Raw genomic sequence first — 27,952 nt, 5'->3', positions numbered from 1 at the left:
AGTCACCAATACAGTGGTATAAAAGGTTTGATTCATTTGTGGTAAAAGCTGGTTTTGTGAGAAGTAATTTTGACAGCTGTTTATAGTTTAAGGACACTATGACAGACAAGGCAGTGTATCTTTTATTATATGTGGATGATATGCTGCTGGCAAGTCCAAATGGTAAAGCTCTACATATTATGAAGAATTTAGTGAAGTCTGAGTTTGACATGAAGGATCTTGGACAAGCCAAAAAAATTTTGGGAATTGCAATTGAAAGAAACAGATCAAGGTATCAGATGAAACTAGCCCAATCTTCCTACATTCAGAAAGTGGTGTCCAGATTCTCTATGGGAGGGGCAAAACCTGCTAGTGTTCCCCTTGGTGGGCATTTCAAGCTGTCTAGTGAGCAATGTCCAGCTACAAAGTAAGAGAAGGAAGATATGGTGGCTGTACCATATTCAAACATTGTGGGATCAGTAATGTATGTTATGATCTGTACTTGGCCAGATTTAGCTCATGCCATTAGTGTCTTGAGTAGATACATGGCTAATCCTGGCCAAAATCATTAGGAGGCAGTAAAATGGCTTCTACGATATTTAAAGCTCTCAGTGAGTGAATGTTTGATTTATAAAGGAAATTCAAGTGAAGTTGAGCTAATTGGGTATTTGGATTCTGACTATGCTGGTGATAAGGACAGAAGGAGATCTATGTCTTCTTATGTATTCACTTTGGGTGGAAATTATATAAGTTGGAAGTCTCAGCTGCAACCTGTGGTGGCTTTATCGACAACTAAATCTGAGTATATGGCAGCAACAGAGGCTGCAAAAGAAGCTATTTGGCTTAAGGGTCTATTGACAGAACTTAAAGCACTTAACCAAGAGGTTATTTTATACTTAGATAGTCAAAGTGTAATCCACTTGTGTAAAAATCCTGTGTTTCATGAAAGATCTAAACATATTTAGGTCAGGTATCACTTTATCCGAGATATGACAGCTCAACAAATGATTAAGTTGAAGAAAATTCCTACTGAGCTCAATCCTTCTGATATGGGTACAAAGGTGCTTACTGTTGGCAAGTTTAATATTTGCAAGAATCCGCTCCGAGTCGGAGCAGGCTGATTTGGTGATGGTTATTTTTGCTGGGATGGTGATGAGCTTCGGTTGAATTTAATTTGAGGATTAGGTGGAGATATGTGATGATTTAATTCTCAAAATTCACCTTGTAATGCTGCTGTGATGTGTTGCATAACTGGTGCAGAACCTGTTTTGCGTGTTTTCAAGCTTCTGGAGGTCAAAACAGTGCACTTCATAATTTTGGAAGTAAAGAATGGCAAAATGGTCATTTTACCTCACATCTTAAGTAAAGTGACATCGTTTTAAGGCAACATTTGTTACAGTTATATAGCTTTCTTCTTCACAAACAAAGGCAGAGAAAAAACTCAAAATTTCCAGAAAACTGCAGAAGGTGGGAAAGCTCCAAGAAATCTGTTTTCATTCCCTCGTGTTCTTCTTTGTGTGTGATTGATGTTCTTTTTGAGTTCTTTGTGAGTTTGGAAAAGAACACTGAGTGAAAAGTGTGTAATAAAGGCTTTGGGTTGTGAATATCTGAGTGATTTCATAGTTTAAGTTCTGTAGTTATTTTCTATGACAGCAGCTACTCAATAAAATACCAGAAGCTCTTACCAAAGCAACGAGGATGTAGGCTATCTTGTCCGAACCTCGATAACTCTTGTTGTTGTTTGTGTTACTTAGTTTTTCAGTTTTGCTCTCTAATCTTCCAACAACATACAACTAATTGGTTTCCAAATTATATGCATTTTTCCAATTTGCTCATTAATCACAAAGTCCCATATAAACTGACAATCTCCTTCAAAGTGTTTTACTCTGTCATGATACATAGATATAGACATTCTATGGATTGCTGTCTAGTTTTTACAAAAACATTCTCATTGGTTTAAGATATGCATACTAATTTTTTAAGAGAAAATCTTGTATACAATATATAAACTTGAATTCTAAAGCAGAGGAGGAGAGAGAAAGGGGTCAATAATATATAAAATGTTTTACCAATTGATTTAAATTAATCCTTTCCTAACTGTTTTTTTTTCCCCCCGTGCCAATATCCTATGATGGTGTTGTATTAATCTTTTCCTGACTTTTTTTTTTTTTTTGTGTTTTTCTCTATGCCAATATTCTATGATGGTGTTCTAACAAATTATGGTTGGTCTACATGTTATTAGCTTGTTATCACCGTATGAGTTATTATCATTTTGTCTTGGTCATCAATAACTTTCTTTTACCTTTAAATATGTTTTCCATTTTTTCTCCATGAACTAATTTATATAACTTCAGATTTATGTATCTTAATTTTTATTTGAGTTCTATTTCAGCGATCAATCCTGCAGAAACTTTTGGAGACATTGTTACTGATTACCCATAAGATTTTGTAACACGATTTTTTGCTTTATGCTGATGAACAAAGACCCCTAATATGAGTTTAACTAGGTTTGTCCATGTAGATATGTTGAATGTACCTCGGCAGCCCTTGAAGCACTTCCACTGTTCAAGAAATCATATCCTGGGCATAGAAAGCAAGAAGTAGAAAACTATATTACTAATGCTGCAAAGTTCATTGAAAATATACAGGCAAAATATGGCTCTTGGATCATTTTCATATTGTTCTTTTACTATATTTCTTGTTTGTTTCAATTCCCATTTCCCCACTTTGTATGTGATATAAGTGACTAAGCACAGCCTAAACAATGATTAATGGTCTTTTTTGCACTGTCACCATCAACGAAGATGCACAAATTTTAACATAAAAGGTGTTTTGAAGGTATGGATCCTGGGGAGTCTGCTTCACCTATGCAAGATGGTTTAGAATAAAAGGGTTGGTGGTGTAACAAAAACAGAGTATGAGGTAAAAATAGTTAAATTTCATTAATGAACGGTGTCAATATATATACACGTGATGAGCAAAACTGAATAACTTGGTTAACTATTATCTACAAGCTACAACAATATACACAGATAAGGGTAAGCATTATAACTATTATAGGCTAAGAGGAGGGGAAAGGCTTATCAGGTGGCATCTGGGTGGAATAAAGTATTCTTGAAGCATGCAATTATCTACTGTCAAAAGAGCTTCCTTAAGGTAGCTATTTATCATGTCAGAACAAGGTTATGGGGTGTATTATTCTTAAATATTTTTTATTTGTTAAACATGGACTTTTCTTGTTGATTCATGTACGAAAGTGCATTTTATACTTCGTGGTTAAGAATTATTTGGAAGATGACATTTTAAATTTGAAACCTCTATTTCAATTTGCATCCACTATAAAATCCTCAATCTTCGAAAACTCCATATGTCTATATCTTTTACAGTAATACTTTATGATAAATGACGTTAGTCTAAAAAAATTGATCGCACCAGAATATGAAGTTGTCCTATTACAAGGGACGGGGTGAATAAGACTTGAAACTTAAAGTAAACCTTGTAATCCAAATATGTGACTTGAATTTGAATGCACTTGATGTCTTGAAGCATTTTTGAAATACTTGTTAATACTCATTTCTTTGATAGTAGCATGTACAATTATGAAATTTTTAATCTGATAATACTCTGCACTAATAAATGAAAAAATGGATGTATAAAGTGATTTAATCTCTATTTGTACAAGTCTAACACAAATCTAAAGGACAATAAGCCTCCTATAGTCAATATTGCATGGGCTATGTTGGCACTAATTGTTGCTTGAAAAGTATAGTGAAGATTTTCGTCCTTTTTTTACACCATTAGTTTCTGGGCCATTTGATCATTAAATTGAAACATCAAAGAATTTAAAACTATTTTATGGAGCATTATGTATGAGATTTCCTGTTTGACGACTTTTCTTAAGTGATGAAATGATTGTGTCAACCTGTCTAATTTTATCAATTGGTGGAATCTATTTTCGGAAAGAAGGATAGATTTTTTCAATAGTAAATCCTAATATTTATATAGACATATATAGATAAGAAAAGAGATTATATTTTAGTAGGTGAGAGAACATTAATTGATGGAATCTATTTTCGGATAGAATGACAGCTTTTTTCAATAGTAAATCCTAATCTTTATATATACATATATAGATAAGAAGAGATTATATTTTAGTAGGTAAGAGAACAATAATTGGTGGAATCTATTTTCGAAAAGAAGGACAGAATTTTTCAATAGTAAATCCTAATCTTTATGTATACATATGTAGATAAGAAGAGAATATATTTAAGTAGGTGAGAGAACATTAATTGGTGGAATCTATTTTCGGAAAGAAAGACATAAGTTTTCAATAGTAAATCCTAATCTTTATATATACATATGTAGATATGAAGAGATTATATTTTAGTAGGTAAGAGAACATTAATTGGTGGAATCTATTTTTAGAAAGGATGACAGATTTTTTCAATAGTGAGGTCATCTATCCCATTTATTGAGAAAATTACTGGATAGCACATACCAACATCTCCAATGATTTTTCTCCATTAGAGCTTATATGTCAAGAAATTTGGAAGGTATTGAAACTTAGGTGCCATAGTATCTATTAATAAACAATGTTTACTTAATTTTTTTTTTCCAATGGATCCTATTTAAAATTTAAAATGGAATGAATTGGCATATGGAGAGAGAAAAAAGTTATGAATTGATGAGAAGAGAGTAGAGAGAATAGTTTGGATCTATGACTCATTTTGTCTAACAGACCTTCTACAAGTAGGGGATCTGTTAGACAGCTTTTGTTTTTTTTATTGCCATCTCACCTTAATAGATCTTTTGCATATCATCATTAGAGAAGTTTCTAAAGAAGTTTTTTTTAAAAGACTATCTATCTATCCTATGTGGCAAAAGGTTTTTTTAAAAGGACAGAACTAATGAACTTTCTATTGGAGATGCCCTAAAAATATATAGGCCATCTAATTAAAATTTGTTTACCTTGCTAAAGATTTCAAATCAATCTCATTTGCCTAGATATTATGAATCCTTTTCTAATACCATTAACTATGATTATATAATTATATTTTGATCTATTATCATAAATATTTTTCATATATTTTTATTTTATATTGAAGAAGAGTTTTTTTTTTTTTTTTTTTTTTTTATATATAAAGCATTCTTTAAAGGACCACTAATTAAACTTTTTGTATACCTCAAACAAATAAAAATAACGGCAATGAGCATGGGCATGTCAAAGTGCAATAAGAAATTAGAATCAAATATTGTAACAAGTTGGAAGAATGAATTCTTCGTAAAATATTTTTCGATCCCATAATTATTTTCAATTAAATTAATTAATTATTTTATAAAGTGATACCAATAACCCTCGTAATATTGTATTTTAATTTTATTTTGGAGAAGAGTAGCTTTTATAATATAAAGCATTAATCTTTAAACAACCATTAATTATATTTGTTTGATAACACCTCGATCAAATAAAAATATATATAACATAAATGAGCATGGACATTAGTAGGTTTTTAATTAAAAGTATATATAACAACCAGCAAGCTGAAGTAGTTGTTTAAATAGATATATATATATATATATATATATGGGATAATTCTACAGTGCAGACGGTCCGTATGTAGACTGCACCCAAAGTTGACGCTTTTTGGATGCAAATGTTGGCTTTGATGTATACAGTATACAGCATACAGGAACATCAACGCTTGCATCCAAAAAGCATCAGTTTTTGGTGTGTTCGCATACGGACTGTCCGCACCATAGAAATACCATATATATGTGTGTATATATACACATATGATGTATATATGTGTGTATGGTAATTCCACAACAGTGTTGTAATCTCTTTTGTCAAAGGGATAGGGATGGGTAATGTTAGTGGTGTTAAAATAGTTTCAAAGTGTTTTGTTGAGCCTCACCGTGGCTTACAAAAGCCCACACCCCCTTTCCACTTAACACCTTGGGATGTTGACTTACTGAATTTTCATTTCCAGCACTAAATCAAAATAGATACTCCATCCTCTTTATTGATGACTACACTCAAATGATTTGGGTTCTATTTTTATTGAGAAAGATCAGAAGTTTTTAAGATCTTCAAAATGTTCATAACCTAATCAAAAAACAAAGTGCCCACTACATCAAAACCATTAGAAGTGATTATGCAAAAAAAATACATTTTTAAGGAATTTAACAAATCCTATGAAAATGAAGACATGGAGCACTACCTTATTGTTAGATACACTCCAAATAAAATGGAGTATCCAAAAGGGCAAAAATGACAGTGATGAAGATGGTCAAACTATGCTAATGGAAAAAGGCCTTCCCAAAACCTTTTGAGTAAGGGTGGTCTATACAATTGAACATCTACTCAATAAATATCTAACAAAAATAATATGAAAAAAGATGCCTATTAAAGCTTGGAATGGACAAAATCCTTCAACAAAATATCTCAAGGTTTTTGGTTGCATTTGTTATGCACACATCCCACAGGAAAAGAGAAGTAAATTAGACTATACCAGTTGACTTTATTAAATGTTTTAGAAAAACTTACTAAATAAGAAGTTTGGTATATCATAGCTTACCATACTATGGGCTAACCCATACACCCATTGTATGAATGGAATGCTAAATCTTCCTTGGCTACTATGCTCTATCAAAATGTAACACCCCGTCCCGAAGTATACCGAAAATTTCTCAAATTTGACCAAGGTTGACTGGGTTTGACCATCGTTGACCGAAAAGGGTCAAATGTTGACTTTCTGCTCTTGATGAAATTTTACATTGACCAAGGTACCGTTAAAAATTACACGTTGTCACGAGTTCATAGACTAGTAGCACGTTGAAAACGGAGCTACGGTTTGAAAGTTATGAGCAAAACACTTTAAGGTCCAAACTATCCAAGGGGTGCCGGAGTTGACTTTTTGTTCATGCAAAGTTGAGCTTTGACTCATGCATGGTTGTGAAGTACTCATCGATATGAGTTCATAGACTAGCAACATGTCCGATTTGAACATGTGGTTTGAAAGTTATGGACCTGTAGAGTTTTTCAAATACAGTATTATTTTAATATTATTTTTAAATATGTGAACAGTGTGCCACGTGTGACTTAATAAAAGGTGCCATGTGTCACAACGGTGAGATGCCACATGTCAACTATGGTTAAATACCATATTATTTTATTACTATTCTATACAATAATAATATTTTAATATTATTTAATTATTTTATTTTATTTCTTTTTATTTCTTTTTCTTTTTTCTTTTTTCTTCTCCCCACGTGGGGAAAAAGGGAGCCCCCCCTCGAACCTTCTTCTTCTTCCTTCTTATTCTTTCTTCTCTTTTCTTTCTTTTCTCCCTCAGGTCCATCGGCCTTCACCATTTCCGGCACCCATTGCTCAGACACGCCGGCCATAGACATAGCCCAGCCGCCGGCGAGTTTGGCTGCCAAATTTGGTGGCCGGTCAGGTGGCAACACTCCCAGATCGGGCGATGGAAGCGGCAGTAGCCGTCTCTCTCTCTCTGGCCGAATCCGCCGTGTTCCCGAGCACCCAAGCTGCACTGACTACACCAACCGGCAGCCCATCATGTGAGCTTCGTCAGAGTGTGCTCTGGTCGCTGGGGAAGCTGTTGATGTGCCGGGAAACTACCATGGAAACCGGCGCAGCAGCCCGTCCGGTCACCAGATTCTCATCGTTTCCCACCGTGTTCTTGGTCCCTTTCCCTTAATTTCGATCCTCTGAAGCTAATGGTAACCTTCGTTTGCTCCAATTCGAGCTCCTTCATGGCGTACAAAAGAGGGGCAAGTCGGCAGCGGCTTCCGACGAAAATTCCGACCACCGTCGGCAGGTTTCAAGCCAATCGAAAGTCAGAATTGCATTCTCCATATCATTAGGTTTGCATTGATATCTTGTTTGTAAATTATGGATGTGTATTTGAGAGGTTGGTATTTTTGATTAAATTATTAAATTAAATTGTATATGATATATATATATATATATGTGTGTGTGTGTGTGTGTTTTTTGTATACATGTGTATGGGAGTATTGATAAATACATGCATTATATATATATATATATACATGTGCGGTGATGTATATAAATACATGGTGATATGTGAATATATATTGAGATGTGTGAGTGTGTGTATATATATATATATGTATAAATATGTATAAATATGTATTGTTGAAGCCTTTGATTATGCATATCAAAATGTATTTATACATATGTATCTGGACATTGCGCTTGTTAAATTGGTTGTTAAAGGTTTTACCGTGTATATATATATTTAAATGTGTGAAAATGTAAATATATATATATATATATATGCGAATATATACATAAATATCTATCGATGACTTATAATAAACTGTATTGCGATATCTTTAACGTATTTCTGTATCTTTACTTGTATGTGAAATTGTATGTGTCTTTGATGATAAATTTTGGTATAAACTGAATTGAAGGATTGAGAAGAAAAAGATAATTATATTAAATTATTGTGACCAAGGATATATTTGTATATTTAATTATTTATTATTTATTATTTATTATTATTGTTTATGTATTTGATAACAACACATGAATTGGATTATATTTTATCTAAATTTAATATTAAATATTTTATAATATTATGAAATTTATAGTTCTTTTTAAGATGCACCCATACACATACCGGTGTTCTGTATTGTATATGTGATTATGATAAGCGCACAAGTTGTAATGTCTCCCGTAAGTTGACATCGGACCAAGGGCAGGCAAGTTTGATATAGTGCACATAAGCCGCCCCCCTTCATGGCCGGGATGACGGTTTAAGCAGCGGCACTGTCGGGACGCCGAAGCGACCGTATGCAAATTTCTCTCTTTAACCTCCCGTCAGTCGGTGCTCAGGACGGTGGGTACCTTTGGGCACCACTAGTATATAGTATGGTGCATCAAGTATTTTTTTTTTTTTTTTTATGTTCGTACATGTATGTTATATTGTTTGATATTATACTGCATATACAGCACCATACGGAGGCGGCGAACCAATGTGGTCCATGTAGAGCTAGCCCCATAATTATGTTGCCTACGAGTCCAAGGGATCGGACGGCCAATATAGGCAACCACCCTGGTTTGTGTTGGAAGCAGAGTGCTGGCGACAGCTGGAATCATGGATCACATAGCATGTTAGAAGGTATCGTACATATCTCCATTACGAGCGTGCATATTTCATTTTATGCTATGGATTTTAAGATATGATTTTACGTATTTATGTTATGTTATCTATTTGTGATTTAATTTTTTACTAATATTCTTAATCGATGTTATTATATTCTTATTACTATTAATTGTATTTAACTATTTATTTAATCATTATTGTCACTGTTATCGAAATTGTTATTATTATTTATAATGATTATTTTTATTGTAATTCTAGTTTCTATTATTATCATTATTATAATTATAGTTGTTATTATTGATTTTTATTTTTATTAACATTATTATGAGATCTTTAATTTTAATTTTGTTATTGTTTTTATTAGTATTACTACCATATGGTACCTTCGGATAAGTATCACAGCTTACGGGCAAGAAAGATGGCCATCGAGCAAGTATAATAGTCCTTGGACAAGTGGTAGCCTCTGGATATGTGAGATAGCCCTCGGGCAAGTTACATTAATACATGTGTGGGAATATAATAGCCCTCAGGCAAGTTACATCAATACCATCATCATTAAAACGTTTGTTATAGTTTTTTTGATTGTTAATGTGATGTTGTTTACCTTTCTTTCTATGTTACGCATTGGTATATTTGTAAAACGATATTTAAAGTGTATTTGACATGTGTAGCACTAAGTGGGTGGTGTGGGCAGACGAGAATCTATGATGGTATATTTTAATTGGGTATTTACTAAATTAATTCCATTATATGCCTTTATTTAATTTGTTTTCGAAGTACTGCCATTTGTGGAATTAAATTGAAGTAATGTGGGAGGAATAAGGGGATGTATATAGAAGTGTGTTTTCAGTGCATAAAATTTGTGGAAAATCCAACCCTTAGGGGAGGTTCTGACGGATTTTCCATTGGAAAGTCCGGTAGGGTTTCCTTGGGATCAGGGCTTGTCTAGGGTTCCGATGAGAAATTTTAGACGAGTCCTGACAAAAATGCTATCAAATTTATAACCTAAAGATAGAGAAGATTATTATTATCAGATGAGATATAAAGTTTGACGAAGATGCTTCAGATAATTGAGAATCAGAAGAAGTTAAAAGAAAGACAGTTAACATCACACCCACCACATGAATGGAATACTAAATCTTCCTTGGCTATAATGCTCTATCAAAATGCTATCAAATTTATAACCTGAAGATAGAGAAGGTTATTATTATCAGATGAGATATAAAGTTTGATGAAGATGCTTCATATAATTGAGAATAAGGAGAAGTTAAAAGAAAGACAATTAACATACCAACAACATAACAATCATAATGAAGAAATGGAGCGATGGATCAAGATCAAAATATCTTAAATGCACCAAAGACAAAAACCACTAAAACAAGAGAATTACGATATGTATTTATTTCTCAAAGATTGAAAAGAAGAAAAAGATAAAGCATGAATAAGATAGAGATTGAAGATAAAATTCATTCATTCATGAAAAATAACTAATTACAACTATTAGATATTTGAAAGAACAAAAGATAATAACTATTCCACTAAATGGAAATGTGAGAACTACAATAATGCAATAACAAAATAATAACTGCTGAATAAAACTCCTCCCTTATATCATTTACAACTTCTACTCTAATCAAGTCTAAACTATGCCCAAGTTGGGTCCATATCATTCCTTTGCCTTAGAATATGCTTGTCCTCAAGGATAGAGTTAGGTTATGTCTTGGAAAATCATCATTTAATCTCCTAGGTAGCATCGATTGTTAAAGTTTCCATCCACTTCACAACAATTAAGCCTACCACCATACGCTTCATTTTAGATTTTTGATAGTAAGGGAATTGGTATGATTGCACATTAACAGAGACTTAAGTAGGCTGTAGTGGAATACAATGATCATGGGATCGATAAGATCAGAAAAAGACTCAAAATATTCAGAGAGAACTCGAGCAAGTTCTTCAAGTATGTTGGCATCTAAAGAAGTTGGAATGACTGAGAAAATTTGGAGGACGAATCTCATGCATTCTAATTTATGCATTTTTTTTTTTTTACCCAGAGCATCCACTAAGGACCTTTGAAATCCTAAAAATTGATGGATGACTTAATTCTTCTTGAAAGAAAAGTTTCTTCTTGGAGAAATGAAAGCTATCATAAAATGCGTAGCAGATCAGGTTTATGAAGTCTCTTCCTATGATAAGGGATTAATTTCCCCCACCATCGCCTTTTACGTTTGCTGGAGGCACAGAGAGTCCGCAGCTCCATAAGGACTGTTTAAAAAGTAGCATTTAATTGATCAAAATTGGATTCATGTTTGGCAAGGAATTTCACTGGGAAATTCAACATCTATTTTTCCACAGATATTCATGGTTTGTCGACTTTGATACCAAATGATATGTACCTATTTCTCAAAGAAAGAAGAAGAAAGAACTAGATAGAGATTGGAGATAAACTTCATTCATTCATGAAAAATAACTAATTATAAGCACTACATAATAATTGTTCCTCCAAATGGGAATGTGGGAACTACAATAATGCAATGATAAAGTAATAATCATTAAATAAGACTCTCCCCTTATACCCTCTACAGCAAGCTCTAACCAAGTCTAATTTATGCCTAAGGTAGGTCCATATCAAACTACTCATTGCCGAACTTAATACCAAAAAGAACTCAATCCATGATAGTATCTACGAATCATGTAACAGGGTAATAATAAAGCTTAGAGTTCTAAACAAGCTTCAAAATGTGAATGAGCAAAAATCCAGATGAACCAGCATGGGCATGGCCACTCAAAATATTTAAAACCTGCTTATTACTATATGTAAAATTTCTTAAAAATCCTTATTTTTGAATATAATTTGTATACTATATTATCTTTTGGCCCCCACAAATAGAATAAGGTTTTTCTAAAACTCCATGGTTGTTACCTAAATATATCCCAACTCTATCACAATTAATATATTTTGGTAATAGGTTCCACAATAATAAAACATTCACTTGTCTTTTTTACCTATGAGTAACTTTAATAAAACTATCACTAAAATGCATTTTTTTCCCTAATAACTAATAACAATAATTATAAAAAGCATTTATATTACAGTAGAAAGATAAAATAAATAATGAAATAAGTCTAAAGGCATTAACCAATCTCTATTTTTTTCCGTGTTGGTTATTAATACAAATACATTGCTGTTTTAACAATTATAATTAAGGAAAACTTATTATAGTATTATTTAGAATAAAAAGAAAAGAAAAATTAATAGTTATCGATTGCCCATCATATAATTCGTAATTTATACAATTTCAATATGCATCGTAAAGATAATACAAAATAGACATTTTATATAAAAATTCAAATTCAATTGTGATAATATATGCTACATATAGATGTTTTATATACTTGAAAACTATATCTTTTTAAAAGTTATAAATATGCATATATATATATATATGAGTAACAATTATTTAATTTCTATGCTTTATTTTTATTTATTTATTTTTGTGATTAGAACTTCACTAATTTTATCAGAATATGTATTTCTACAATTTTAAAAATTGAAATATATAGTTTTTATGTATATAAAGATAAAATATCAAGCTAGGCTTTCATGATCGATTATTTTTCTCAAATTATACAGTTTAATGTATATAAAGATAAATTATCAAGCCAGGCTTTCATAATCGGTTAATTTTTCTCTTTGTTGTTAATTATATATGTCTCCAAATCTGATACCATCTGAGTGATCAATCCTAAAAAAATTTCACCTTTGGCCCCTCAGAAAAATTTCTGAATCTGCGCCCTTGTTGATATTATCAATGGTATGCATTTCTAGAAGGGTACAAAAATTAATTAGACAATTAATTACTACTTACCTAGCATTGTCTAGAATTCCTCATAGATTTAGATAGCAACTACATGAGACTGTAATCGAACTAAGGTAAAGCAAGTTTCTAGAGTATGGAAAACTATGCACATTTTGAAGTCAGCTAATAAATTGATATTTAGCAAGCAATATATATATATATATATATTTATTTATTTATATATATGTGTGTGTATCACCTTCATGTTGAAGGTAAGGAGCCATTCTACTAATCAACCTATTCCCCCATGTGTGCCTATGATCTATTTCCAACACGCTATATCTTTTACAAACCTGTTAGCCAACCTCCTTCTTGCATACATTTATCCGCTAACCGGACGATGGCTGTATTCCACTTTGCCTTTCCCAATAAATCCAAAAATGTCCATTAAATAATTGTTATTATCTCTCATTTATTAGTGAAACCAAAACCATCTTTTATTCTAATTATCCCAGTCATCAAAATTCCATCAATATCAAGATATATATGAGCTCACCATCACAAAAGAAATCTGGCAAGTTGATCACAAAATTAATTAAGAAACATATCTGCAATGGGGACGTAGCCACATAGGATTTGATTCCTTTCTATAAACAATATAAAAAATAGTTATCTTCAAATCATAGAAAAACATTAACATCCCGTCTCGAAGTACATTGAAAATTTTTCAAGTTGGCTGTCATTGATCGAGAAGAGTCAAATTTTGACTTTTTGACTCGGTAAGAATTCTAGATTGACCAAGACACCATTTCTAAATACGCATCGATCCGAGTTCGTAGACTAGTAGCACGTAAAAAATGGAGCTACGATTTGAAAGTTATGAGTAAAACAAGTTGATGTCTAAACTCTCCGAGGGTGCCGGAGTTGACTTTTTATTTTTGTGAAATTGAGTTTTGACTCATACATGATTGTAAAGTATTCATCGATATGAATTTGTAGACTAGCGGCACGCCCGATTCGGACATATGATTTTAAAGTTATGGACCTGCAAAGTTTTTGAAATGCCATATTATTTTAATATTATTTTTTATGAACAGTGTATGTCACATATAACTTAGTAACGGTGCCGTGTGTCACGATGAGAAAATGCCACATGTCAAACACAAGTAAATGATATATTATATTATTTTTGTTATTATTTTATATATTATACTATTATAATATTATTTTAATATTATTTGTTTATTTATTTATATTTTTTAATTTTCTTTTTCTTTTTCTATATATTTTCTTTCTTTCCTCATGTGGGAAAAATACCCTCCATGGGGCACCCTCTTTTTCTTCTTTCTTCTTCCTTCTTCTTCCTCCCGTCGGTCTCTCCTTGCTGCATCTCTTCCGGTCGCTAGACGACCACACTCGCCGGACAGGTAGAAAGCCAGTGGAAAACCCGATCGGTAATTGGAAGGACAGGGCCGAACGTCATCGGACTCACCGGGATCGGGCCTCCATCGTTGGCAATGGCAAGTTGGTTTTCTGACGATCTGGCTATCACCCGGCCAAATTGATATTCCTTTCTACTATTTTTGGATCCTCTGAGCTGAATTTTGAGATCCATTCAGCTCAATTCCTTGTTGTTTGAGAGATATGAGAAGTTGAACTTTGATCGAATTTTTCCGTCCATTTTCCCGTAATCGCCGGTCGATTTGAGCCCAACAGAATTCGGTAACGTATTTCTCGTCTCTTTAGCTTCTTATAGGTAACTTATTTGTGAATTATGATGGAGTATTTTGAAAGATGCCATTTTTGCATCAAATATTATTATTTAATGTGGTAGTCTGAAAAATGTATATGTGTAGTATTTAAATAATGGTTTATATTGGAGATGCCAAATGCATGTTGAATTGAATAAGTATGGCTTTGAAATAATATTTTCGAAAGTTTAGGAAATTGTAGTTTTAAGCCGCTATTAAATTATTATTAAATTATTGTTAATTTTTTTATTGTGAAATTGTGGTATCTGTTAGAAAATATTTTTGTATACTTATTTATATGTGAAGTTGTGAAATTATATGTGGATTAAATGATATTTGTTGTGAATTGATCTGAAAGTTGAGGAATTAATTGTGTTAAATTACCGTAATAACAAAAATATATTATGTGATTTAAATTATGTAAGAATTTTTATATTGTTTTGGTGAAAATTGATTTCTTGGATTTGAAGAAAAATATTTCTTTAAAATTTAGTATTTCCAAAAAATATATTTATGCATTAATTAATTAAATTATTATTCATAAATTTGATTTTATCTTATTTTATCGAAACTTATTATTTTAATAATACTATAAAAAAATTTATAGTTTTTAGATGTACCATACACGTACCGGTATTCTGTGGTTGTGGATGTGATTAGCGCACAGGTGGATGTGAATGTGATTAGCGCATAGGTTGTAATGTCTCCCGTGAGTTGCCATCGGACCGAGAGTAGGCAAGTTTGATATTTGCCATAGCCGCCCCCCTCCATAGCCAGGATAACAGTTTAAGCAGCGGTGCGGTGGAACGCCACGCGACTGTTTACTGATTTCTCTCTTTAACCGCCCCGTCAGACGATGCTTTAGGAAGCTGGGCACCGTAGGACACCATTGGTATATAGTATGTGCATCAAATATCTTTTGTATTATATATATGTTATATTTGTATGTATCACACCATACGGAGACAGCGATCCGATGTGGTCCATGAAGAGCCAGCCTTGTCACTATGTTGCCTACTAGTCCAGGGGATTAGATGGCCAATCTAGGCAACCATCCCGGACTGTATTGGTAGTAGGGTGCTGATGACAGCTGGAATCATGAATTGCGCAATATGTTGGAGGGTATCTATTCATAACCTGATTTCCTAGCATTATACTTAATTGCTTTCATTGTCATTACTATTATTAATATTATTCTTATTATTAATATTACAATTATTATTTATCAGAATTATGTTTACAATTATTTCATTATTACTAATATTTTCATCATCATTATGATTATTATTTTTATTTTTATTATTATTGCCATTATTTATTTTTATTTTTATTATTTCTATTATTATTATTAACATATGATATATCCGGACAAGTATCACAGCCTACGAACAAGAAAGATAGCCATTGGACAAGTATAATAGTCCTTCGACAAGTGGTAGCCTTTGGGCAGGTGAGATAGTCCTTGGGATAGCTATGATTATGTGATAGTTCCTGGACAAGTGATTACGTTCAAGTAAATATGACAGATGATATTAGTACTATTTTTATCATGAAAACGATTGCTATTATTATTATTGTTGTTGATGTGATGATTGTTTTACTTTTCTTCTTATATTACGCATCGGTATATTTTATAACATAATATTTGAAATGTATGGCAATCGGTGGGTGGTGTGGGCAGACGTGAATGATTAAAGGTATAATTGGTTATTTATTTAGTTGATTATTCCTATTGCATATATATACGTATGTGTTTTATATCAATTGTTATCGAAGTGTTGCCACTGTGGAAATTATTGTAGTAAGGTGGGAGGGATAAGTGATACCATATAAGAATGTAACTTTATGCAGATAAATTTTGTGGTAAGTCCTTCCCTTAAGAAAAATGCTGTCGGATTTTTCCATTGGAAAGTTCGGTAGTGTTTTCCTGGGATCAGAACTTGTCTAGAGTTCCAGTGAAGGATCTTGGATGGGTCCTAAAAAACAAATCATGCATAAATAATTTTCTGAAAAGAAAATTTTCTTTAAAATAAAAAGAAAGAAAGAAAAAGAAAATTTTATTTTGCCGTGGATCTAGATCTAGGGATGCATATATATATATATATATATATATATATGCTTCCACGAATTTGTCTTAAAAAAAACATAATCACCATCAACGAGAAATCAAAATTAAAGAAACGTGTGTTGTATTTTAAATTGACCTTATCTTTACCGGGCTTTTTCTATAATTAGTAAAACTAATGGCGAAACAGATTTGTTTTTTCATTTAAAATTTTTTAATTTATTTTTGTGAAAATTGTCGGTAAATTTAAATGATCTGTTTTGATAGTTTATTAAATTAACCACATGAGTAGTCCGCTGCAATTAATAAATGAAAGACAAGATCCATTATAATATGTAAAATGCGGATCGATGGATTCGTTATATGCACAATTTTTGAAAATGCTACTTCAGTACTTCACCAAAGCAACTGTTAGGTGTACTGTGAGAGAGGTAGATCTTCCCATATGGATCTCTGGGTAGCTATCATAACATCAGTGGTACTTATTAACAATTAAAGAAATACATTTCATTACCCCCCAAAAAAAAAAAAAATTAAAGAAATGCATTATTTTCATGCAAATAATATATATATATATATTTAATTATTTTATAATATGAATGTCTGTATTATTTAACTATATATATATATATATATTCATAAAAATAATAATTTTTTATTATTTTAATATACTAATATCTGAAAAAGCGATGATTTTTTCAAAAACTACCATTATTAAATAGTTTAGACCTCCCTTCTAAAGAATGATTATATATATATATATATAGTTTTTGTCCTATCACTATATTTTAATTTTATAAAGTCAAGATATAGTTCAAATCAATCAGGACAAATCATTTTCACTTCATCCTAATTTTTATATATTGTATCCTAAGTAAATAATTATTCTATATATACATATATATATATAATATTTACTTATTATTTTTTATATGTTATCACGTGATCACCAAGTGGTTTTATAATACCAAAATAAAAAATAAAAAATAAAAAATTACTTGCAAATGGGCATTAATATTGGATGCATAAAGTTGACAGAATTAATTAAGTTGGTAGATTTTTCAGTAATTTTGAAAATGCTAATTCAGTACTTTACCAAAGTAACTGTTAGGTAGGTTGTGAGAGAAGAAGCTAGAAGTTATAATACTAAATATTACATGTATCAAAATATTGAAAATAATATATATTAATATATTATTAATTGATATATTTATTAAACTAAATATATAAATAGGTGAATAAAAATAAATAAAGCAGTTAAATATTATCATACCATTTAATAAATAAATATGATCAATATTTAATAAAAAATTTACAATTTGGTGAATATTTGATAAAACACTTGACACGTATTAATATATTATCAGTCGGTCGGCATATTTATGTAATCTAAATATAAATAAGTGAACCATTATAATTAAATATTGCCATAAAATTTATCACATCATTTGAGAAATAAATATATACATGTTTAATATAATATTAGTTGATAAATTTATTTAATCTAAATATAAATAAATAAACTTTTAAATAAATAAATAAATTTAAAAAATTAAATAAGTAAATATTGAATCATTGTTTACTAAATATTTTTGACAACTTTAACATTGGACATCAAATAAGAGAAATTAAGAAGTACGTAGGCATATATATGTATGGGGGAAAAAGCTTAAATAGAGACAAATCAAGGGTTGAGTAATTTTTTATTTTTATTTTTTGTCCAACCGAAGTGATAGAATGAAAGTTGTGAATGCAAGACCTATATGTGTGTATATATATATATATACATATATTCAACTTAAAAATTTACGTGCAAATGGGCATTAATATTGGATGCATGAAGTTGGTAGATTTTTCAGTAATTTTGAAAATGTTACTTCAGTAATTTACCAAAGCAACGGGTACGTTGTGGGAAAGGAAGCTAGCAGTTGGTGGTAAGTTTTTTTAAAGTAAATAAATAAATATAATACTCAATCTTACACACCTAAATATTTATAAAAAAATATTTATCAAATAATACATATTGATATATTATTAGTTAATATATTCATATAACCTATAGATAAAGGAGTAAAAATAAATTAAATATTATCATGCCAAATAAATTTGGGTAATATTTTATAAAACATTTACCAAATGATGCACATTAAGAGCTCATATCGGGGCTTATAAGGATCTTTAGAAGCTATAGAAGGCTTATTCCCCCTTGATAATCCCTCAAGATGATTAAGAAAAAGGCCCTCACCCTACATCCTTTGTTCAGCTAAGCCCAAAGGGCATAGCTGTTTCCTTGCCGTAAGCTAGCTAGACTCACTTCTAAGGCCTAAAATTGAAGCTTACTTGCTTGCTTCAGTTAGTACCCTATAAAATGTTGGTATATTCACTTAATCTAAATATAGATAAGTGAAACATTATAATTAAACATTACCACATAATTTTAGAAAATCCTTCTAGAATTCTCAGATGGTCCCATCTAATAAAGTTCCAGTGAGCAATACTTATGGGAAAGCCCAATGAAATTTTACTTAAACTACAGACCAACCAATGTATGCAAAAAAAATAATACCTTAATTTATAAAGATAAAGCTACAAAAGCATGCATGTCCTCAACTATAATTAACATCTATAGCCAATCATATAATAGACTATTCTACATATAGATACTAGGTCATTACTATGTCCATACTTTATATCAAAGTAATGTAAAAGTAAGTATAAATATAGGTTATTATGATACAAATGAGTCTAGAAAGATAGAGACACACAAAGAAAAGATCTTTAGTACTGCTGTGCTATGGAAAATATGGAAACAATAAGTGATGTACGAGTTAGACTGTTAGTTAACTGTATGGATCTAGGAAAATGAATCAAAAATAGATGAAATATGAGATAAAAGTGTCTTAATAAGTGGCATGGTAAAATAGAAAAATAATATTTTTCTTTTGGATAAAATGGGTTCATCATCTTGGTTTAGAGGCTTTGAAAAATAAAAAATAAAAAAGAGTGAGATGTTCACATGAGGTTTCGATTTTTTCTAATTTTTTTGTAAGAGACTTAAAGCAAACATCGTTTCATCTTTGGATGAGATCACTCATAATAGATGAAAATGATGAACCCTAAACTCTTGGATATTGAAGAATGGTTATGTGAAAAGACCTCAAATGTCCTTCAAAATAGGCTAATGTGTGATACACATGCGTTTGAAAATGACCAAAAGAATGAATGGTGTTGGAAAAATGAGAGTTTGAGAATAAATTACGGAAACAAAAAAAGTTTTAGAATCCATTTGTAAACACCATTTCTTCTTTGGATGAGATCACCCCTAATAGATAAAAATGATGAACTCTAAACTCTTGGATATTGAATAATGTTTATGTGAAAAGACCTCAAATGCCCTTTAAAATGGGCTCACGTGTGATACACGTATGTTTAATAGCGAAAAACTCGCAGAAATGGCCAAAAGTATGAATGATATTGAAAAAATAAGAGTTTGAGAATGAAACTACCTATGAATGATATTGAAAAAATAAGAGTTTGAGAATGAAACTACCCAACAAAAAATATATATCAGAAGTGATAATAATTTAGAGATCCGTTTAGAATCCGTTTATAAATCTCGATATAATTTAGAGATCCAAAGTGATAATAATCCTTACATAATTTTGCTGCAGGTCTAAATTAATTAGAAGGAAAAATAAATTATTAGCCTAATTCAAGACATAGAAAAGCGCATTATCCATTACATAATTCTGCTGCAGATAAAAATTGATTAGAAGGAAAATTAAATAAAAATATTCTCATCTATGTTAAATACGGAAAGTTGCTACATGTCACAGGTCATCAGCTATCGCCGTGGAATTTACCGATTGACAATTTAATTAGCAGAAACGAAATTATTAAATGAATTCACAAGACTTCTTAGCGGCACAATTTACTAGTAATTTTAATAAGTAACTAGTGATGGATAATATTTTTCAATAAAGCAAATATAATTCGTGTATCACGAGGGTAAGAAAAATAATAACAAAAGTCTTGTTTCCTTAAAGAACGAAGTTATTAAAACAATTCACAGTGGCATGCGCAACTTGTTTAACATACTCCGCCATTGGAGCATGCCATTTATTAATATATAAAAAAATAAATAATAACAATAAAAAAAAAGTATATATAACAACCAGCCAGCTGAAGTAGTTGTTTAACTATATATATATATATATATATGTGCGTATATGATGTATATATGTGTGTATCGCAATTCCACAGTAGTAGTGTAGTAATCTCTTTTGTCAAAGGGACAGGGATGGGTAGTGGTAGTGGTGTTAAAAGTAGTTTCTGAGTGTTTTGTTGAGCCTCACCATGGTTTACAAAAGCCAATACCTCCTTTCCACTTAACACCTTGGGATGCTAACCTTTTGAATTTTCATTTCCATATCCAAAATGGCCTTCTGTTTGCCGTCAAACCTCCGGAGATGAAAACTCTGTTGGAGAACTTCAAGTCGTCTCTCTCCCTCACCCTCCTCCACTTTTACCTAGTTGCAAGACGAATTAGAGCATTAAGCACATCAATGGCAATAATAATGAAATTTTAATATTGAATCGTGAGAATGAGAAGGAGGCTATTAATAATGTTGATGCAGGGGTTTCATATTCTTACCATGTGGACTGCAACAACAATCCCGGTGTCAAATTTATCCATGCAATATCCCTACACAAGGACTTTAGTGTACCCGACCTCCTCCATTCTCAATCTCCCAGTGATGATGATGATGTCCCAGCAGGGGTTCTACAATCGTTGTTTATGGATGATAGAGAAGTCATTGATCTGGAATCCAAGAGCTTGCTGACCATCACAGTGGTAGAGCTGGTGGATGGGATATTCCTAGGCTGCAGTATGAACCACATAGTTGCCGATGGAAAATCCTTTTGCCATTTCTTACTCATGTGGTCTCACATCTTTCAACAACAACAACAAAAAAAAAAATATCATAACTATCTCACGCCCACCAATGCTGGAGCGATGATTTCCTGACGGTTACGGTCCAGCTCTAAAAGTCCCCTCCGCCCTCCAAAGCTATGACTCTTTCACCATCCCCCAGCCTCCTCCACGTAGAGCAAGAATCTTCCACCTCTCTTGTTAGGATCCATCAGAGATCTCTCACCGGAACCCTAGACAAGTCCTGATCCCAGGAAAACCCTACCGGACCTTCTAATGGAAAATCCGGTAGAACCTCCCATAAGGGTTGGACTTATCACAAATTCCCTACACTAAAAACACACTTCTATATATATACCGCCTTATTCCTCCACTTTACTACAATTTAATTCCACAATAATCAGCACTTCCATAAATTAAACAGGGAACTAATATAGTATTTAACAAAATATATTCAATACAGTATACAAAGCATCATAGGGTACAATTAAATATGGAAGTTACACAACAAAGGATGGAAAGAAATATTACAATAGAAATAAATGAAAAGAAAGAGAACTCCTCGAAATACGACAGCAACAAAGATCAAGCTCACTCCTTACGAACGTCTACCAATCTTTGTGCCTAGGGGAATGGATTTAAAAATATGAGATGCTAATCATCTCAGTGAGTGATCCTATCTAATATACAATTATAATAGCAACGATAGTCATAGTACACTTGAATAATTAAGAATAAATAAGTAAATAATTAATAATTAATTGAAAATAATATTTTCTCTCAAAACCCTCACCATTCACTCTGTTGGAAAAATTTTTCTTTTTAAAACATTTTCGCAAAACCTAATTTTTTATGCTCCAAAAATCAAGGAATAATTAATTTAATAAATAATTAAATAATTCAAATACGAATAAAATACAATAAAATAATTTAAAATACTTGCATTAAAGAAATATAACATAAAAGTGGAATTCAATGTATAATTCATAAAATTTGATTTAATAAATCAAAATAAACAGTGTCAAAAATATAATTTAAATAGTTACAATAATCATGTAAAATAAGTGGTAAAAAAATATTATAAAATTCATTTTGAAATATTCAATCAATATATATAATAAAAATATGGCAAGATGCATTTTAAAAACATTAATTTAAAATAAATGACATAAAATATGAATAATTATATTTTAGAAAATACTAATTGGAAATAGATGATAAAACAAATTAAATACATATAATTTAAAGGCTGCTTTAAAACTTTAGGATTCGAAATTTATATCAGAAAAATAATACTTGACGCACCACACTATATACTAGTGATGCCCTACGATACCCAGCGTCCCGAGCACCGTCCGGCAAGAGGTTAAAGAGAGAAACTTGCATACAGTCGCTTCGGCGTCCCGATAGCACCGGTGCTTAAATCGTCAACCCGACCATGGAGGGGCGCGGCTTATGGCCAATATCAAACTTGCCTGCCTTCGGTCCAATGGCAACTCACGGGAGACATTATAACTTGCGCGCTCATCCACACATACAGTACAGAACACCAGTACTATATGAGTGCATCTAAAATAAATATAAATAACCATATTATTTAAAAAAATAATAATTTTTCCAAAACTCACCGTGGGAATCATACAATTTTTCAAATTCACAATCCCACATTTTTTCTTTAATATCTCCAGCATAAATCCACCAATAATAATTACAAATAATTTTTTCCAAATCATAAAATCAATCAAATAATATTTCAAGGGCATAATTATATAATTTGAAAGCACCAAACTTAAACCAATATTTTTTTCTTGAAACATTTAAAATCGAATCATGCCCAAAAATAATATTAAAATCCAAATACAGTTAATTAAATGAACATTTAGCATCAATAAGCATATATATATATGTATAGAAATTACCGAAATTGATAATACAATTTACCACAGTTATAAATAAATTCCACCACATGAGCATATTTTCTAAATATTCAATTAACACAAAATAAATATAATTAATCACCCCAAAATAGTTTTGCAGGTGGATCAGTCACCTTAAGCACGTATATCAATTGAGATCCTCTGCAGGATCAACTTCACTACCCACACGTGCACCAGAAATATCCACAATATACAAAACTAATTATTTTAATATTTTAATCGGGTAACTCCCAAATGGGTACCCTGGGAGCGAACATAAACGACAACCAAAATTTACGAATGATATACTGAATCGAAGGTTGTGAAACGAGGATTAGGAATCTGGTCTCACTTTCTGGAGATCGGACCCGAGGTGGCCGGAATCTCGTCGGAAAGGTGTTGGGTTTTGGATCCTCCAATCTCACAAACCGCTGGGAGCTGGAGGAAACCAACCTCAGATATGGGTTCAGGGGGTCAAAACTAGTGTGAAAGAATGGGCGGTGCAACTGGAAACTCGCCAGAAAGTCGATTTCTCGATGAGCCACCGTGGTCACGGGAAATCGTCACTGCAGGCGGCCCGTCGGGCAGCCACTAGTCGTGATTTTTGGAGGAGATGTAGATCGGAGGATGGGTGAATGGATGGGACCGATGGTACGGCAAACAGAGGTTAGATCAAAGAGAAATTTGGGTTTGAAGCAATCGGCACCGCCGCCGGAAAATTTTATACTTGGACTTTTATCCCATGATAAAGTGGTTCTGAAGCATGTCCATTCACTGAATCCATTGGGCTTACTTAAGCATATAATTTAGGGGAATTTGACTCAGTATCCCTTTTGGGATGAGCTTAATGATATCTGTCCCTTCATTTGCTATAATTTTTTTTCTACCCTTCAATATCCATTTTAACCCTAAAACAATGAAAAATAACTTGGGTATCCATCCATTCTACTCCATGTTGGTTTTGAAAAAAAAAAAAAAAACTCAGGTCTTTTATGTTTGTTTAAACAAACAAAGAACAAAAATCCACTTTTTAGGGAAAAAAAAAAAAAAACAAAGTACATCAGGTAATTGGTTTTACAAGAATACACAAAAATACAAAAAAACAAAACTTGCCGTGGAAAAAACAAAGAAAGCTTCATCTCAGCACCCTTAAACAAAAATAGAAAGAAAAAACAAAAAAACAAAACTTAATCTCATCTTAGCACCCTTGAACAGCTATCTTTGAGGTAATTGTTTTAATATTTTGATAAAGAGGTTCTTCATTTGGGATGCACAATAAAGACAAGAAAAGGTGAGCATTCCACTAGTTGTACTATTTTCCTCACTATCATCTTTAGGTTCCATTGTTCATAAACTGAAACTATATTTTTTATTATTATTTTTTTATTTTAGAAATTATACAATTGGTTTCTCAAAAGGAGAAGAGAAGGAAAGGGTATTTGGCAGGATTAAGATAAAAAGATTAGCCTCTCTGACTGCACCACCATCACCATTGAAAGAGAAGACAGCAAGTGAGGCAGGGGAAGAACAGAGCAACCCTTTGAATGTCGTCATCGCCACTGCTACTACTACTGCTGCTGAGGCTGTTGTTGCTGAGGTTCTCCGACTCCAGCCACTTCTCACTCCACCTATAACGCTAAGGAACACACAAAACAAGAATTAGACATTGAAACAACTTCGAGCAAGGTTGCTCCTTTAACATACGAATATGATAAGCAAATCCAAGAATCTGCTGCTATCAAAATCCAAACTGCCTTCAGGGGTTACCTACTGAGTATGTTCAAGTTGTTCCTCTTTATTTATTTATTATTATTATTCGCTTTTTTTTTTATCAATTAGTGATGAACTTTTTTCAACTGGGATTGCATGAATGATTTTGGAAAATCAAAAGAGTCAATCTTGTTTGGCATAATGCAATGAGTGTTAGCATAGCCATGCTTAATTATTAACACAATATCATGATTCTTACAAAAAAGAAGTGAAGAATTATAGGTTAATAAGTTAATTATTAATCACAGACAGATTAGTATCTCTCTCATTTTTACTTCAAAATTCCTTATTCAATACAAGCTTTTGATAATATATATATATATATATAATGTGAATGTGTACTGTAGGCTAAAAAGGCTGTGAGGGCATTGAGGGGAATAGTGAGGCTTCCAGCTATTATTCGTGGCCGAGCCGTGAGATGACAAGCAATTACTACCCTCAAATGCCTGTAGTCCATAATAAATATTCAGTCCCAGGTCTAGGCAAAGAGATTCCAAACCAGTGATGGTACTTATCACTGTGATGAAAACAGTCACTTGCAAAATTTGAAAGACCAAATATTAAAGGTAGGTTGGCCAATACAACACTTGGTCCCTTGTTAGTGTAAACAATTGTTTTATTAGAGACGTAGACACATTAATTGAAGTTGCCAAATTTGATCAAAATTTTCTAGGTGGACACGAACAGTCAAAGAAGATGGGATGACAGCCTTCTATTGAAGGAAGAAGCAGATGCTTCATTTATAAGCAAGAAAGAGGCTTTAATCAAGAGAGAAAGGATCAAAGAATACTGGTGTAGCCACCGCGTAAGTTCAAGTTCTTATATAATGTTTACATAATTCCCTCTATAAAAATAGCTTCAGCTACCTATGAAATTTTTTTCTTTTTCCAGAAATCAGCAGGAACAGAAAGAAACAAAGTAAATGGAAGATGGAGGTATTGGTTGAAGCAATGGGTAGATACCCAGCTCAATAAAAGCAAAGAACTTGAAGATTTGGATACAACCTTTCGATCAACTGCAAGAAAAAAGGATGAATTTGGAGGAAAACAGCCTAGGCTAAGAAAGATTCATAGCCATTATCAAAACCATGATCACAGAATGGATTCTCCAATATTTGTTCCAAGAAAATCACATAACATTACCGTAGGTTGCATCGGTAATTATTGAAGGCCCTATGGTAATCAAATTGGTAAAATGTGATTACCACAGGGGTTTCGGTAATTATCGATGAAACCTACGGTAATTTTTCAAGCATGGACAAATTGATTACCGTTGGTTGCATCGGTAATTACCGAAGGCCCGACGGTAATAAATTTTTTTTGCCAATTTGAGAACTTTTTCTGAACTTTTGGATCATTGAAAAAATGTATATTTTGCATGTTGTTGCATTTAACACACATTAGAGGTCTTATTGGGGCCAAAAAATTGGTAAAATATGATAACTATAGGGATTTCGGTAATTACCGATAAAACCTACGGTAATTTTTCCATCAACTACAAATTAATTACCGTAGGTTTCATCGGTAATTACCGAAGCCCCTACAGTAATCAAATTTTTGTGCCAATTTGAGAACTTTTTCAAAACTTTTGGGATTTTTTCTCCTTAGAATCATTGAATAATGTATATTTTACATGTTGTTGCATTTAACACACATTAGGGAACTTGTGGTGGCCAAAACATTGGTAAAATATGATAACCATAGGGGTTTTGGTAATTACCGATGAAATCTATGGTAATTTTTCTAGCAACTACAAATTGATTACCGTAGGTTTCATCGGTAATTACCAAAGGTCCTACGGTAATCAAATTTTTGTGCCAATTTGAGAACTTTTTCAGAAATTTTGGGGTTTTTTTTTTTAGGATCTTTGAAAAATGTATATTTTGCATGCTGTTGCATTGAACACTCATTAGGGATCTTATGGGGGCCAAACAATTGGTAAAATATGATTATCATAAGGGTTTCGGTAATTACCGATGAAACCTACGATAATTTTTCAAGCAAGGACAAATTGATTACCGTTGGTTTCATCGATAATTATCGAGGGCCCCACGGTAATCAAATTTTTGTGCCAATTTGAGAACTTTTTCAGAAATTTCAGGATTTTTTTTTCCTTAGGATCATTGAAGAATGTATATTTTGCATGTTGTTGCATTTAACACACATTGTGGGACTTGTGGGGTCTAAACAATTGGTAAAATGTAATAACCATAGAGGTTTCGGTGATTACCAATGAAACCTACGATAATTTTTCCAGCAACTACAAATTGATTACCATAGGTTTCATCGGTAATTACCAAAGGCCCTACGGTAATCAAATTTTTGTGCTAATTTGAATACTTTTTCAGAAATTTTGGGATTTTTTCCCTTTAGGATATTTGAAAAATGTATATTTTGCATGTTGTTGCATTTAACACACATTAGAGGTCTTATTGGGGCCAAAAAATTGGTAAAATATGATAACTATAGGGATTTCGGTAATTACCAATAAAACCTACGGGAATTTTTCCATCAACTACAAATTAATTACCGTAGGTTTCATCGGTAATTACCGAAGCCCCTACAGTAATCAAATTTTTGTGCCAAT

The 27,952-nt window shown here is 32.1% G+C and overlaps 1 long non-coding RNA gene and 1 pseudogene across 1 annotated transcript in view; one reads left to right on the top strand and one right to left on the bottom strand.

Moving 5' to 3' along the window:
• Window positions 1-27,952, bottom strand: part of LOC132800190 (uncharacterized) — an 83,107-nt gene that overhangs the window by 4,392 nt on the left and 50,763 nt on the right. The window lies entirely within an intron of this gene.
• LOC125418616 (uncharacterized) lies at window positions 99-26,533 on the top strand (annotated as a pseudogene).

Source organism: Ziziphus jujuba, chromosome 12 (assembly GCF_031755915.1).
Source record: "Ziziphus jujuba cultivar Dongzao chromosome 12, ASM3175591v1".
Lineage (NCBI taxonomy): Eukaryota > Viridiplantae > Streptophyta > Magnoliopsida > Rosales > Rhamnaceae > Ziziphus > Ziziphus jujuba.
The sequence above is the reverse complement of the archived record's forward strand: the minus strand, read 5'-3'. Positions and strand labels throughout refer to the sequence as shown.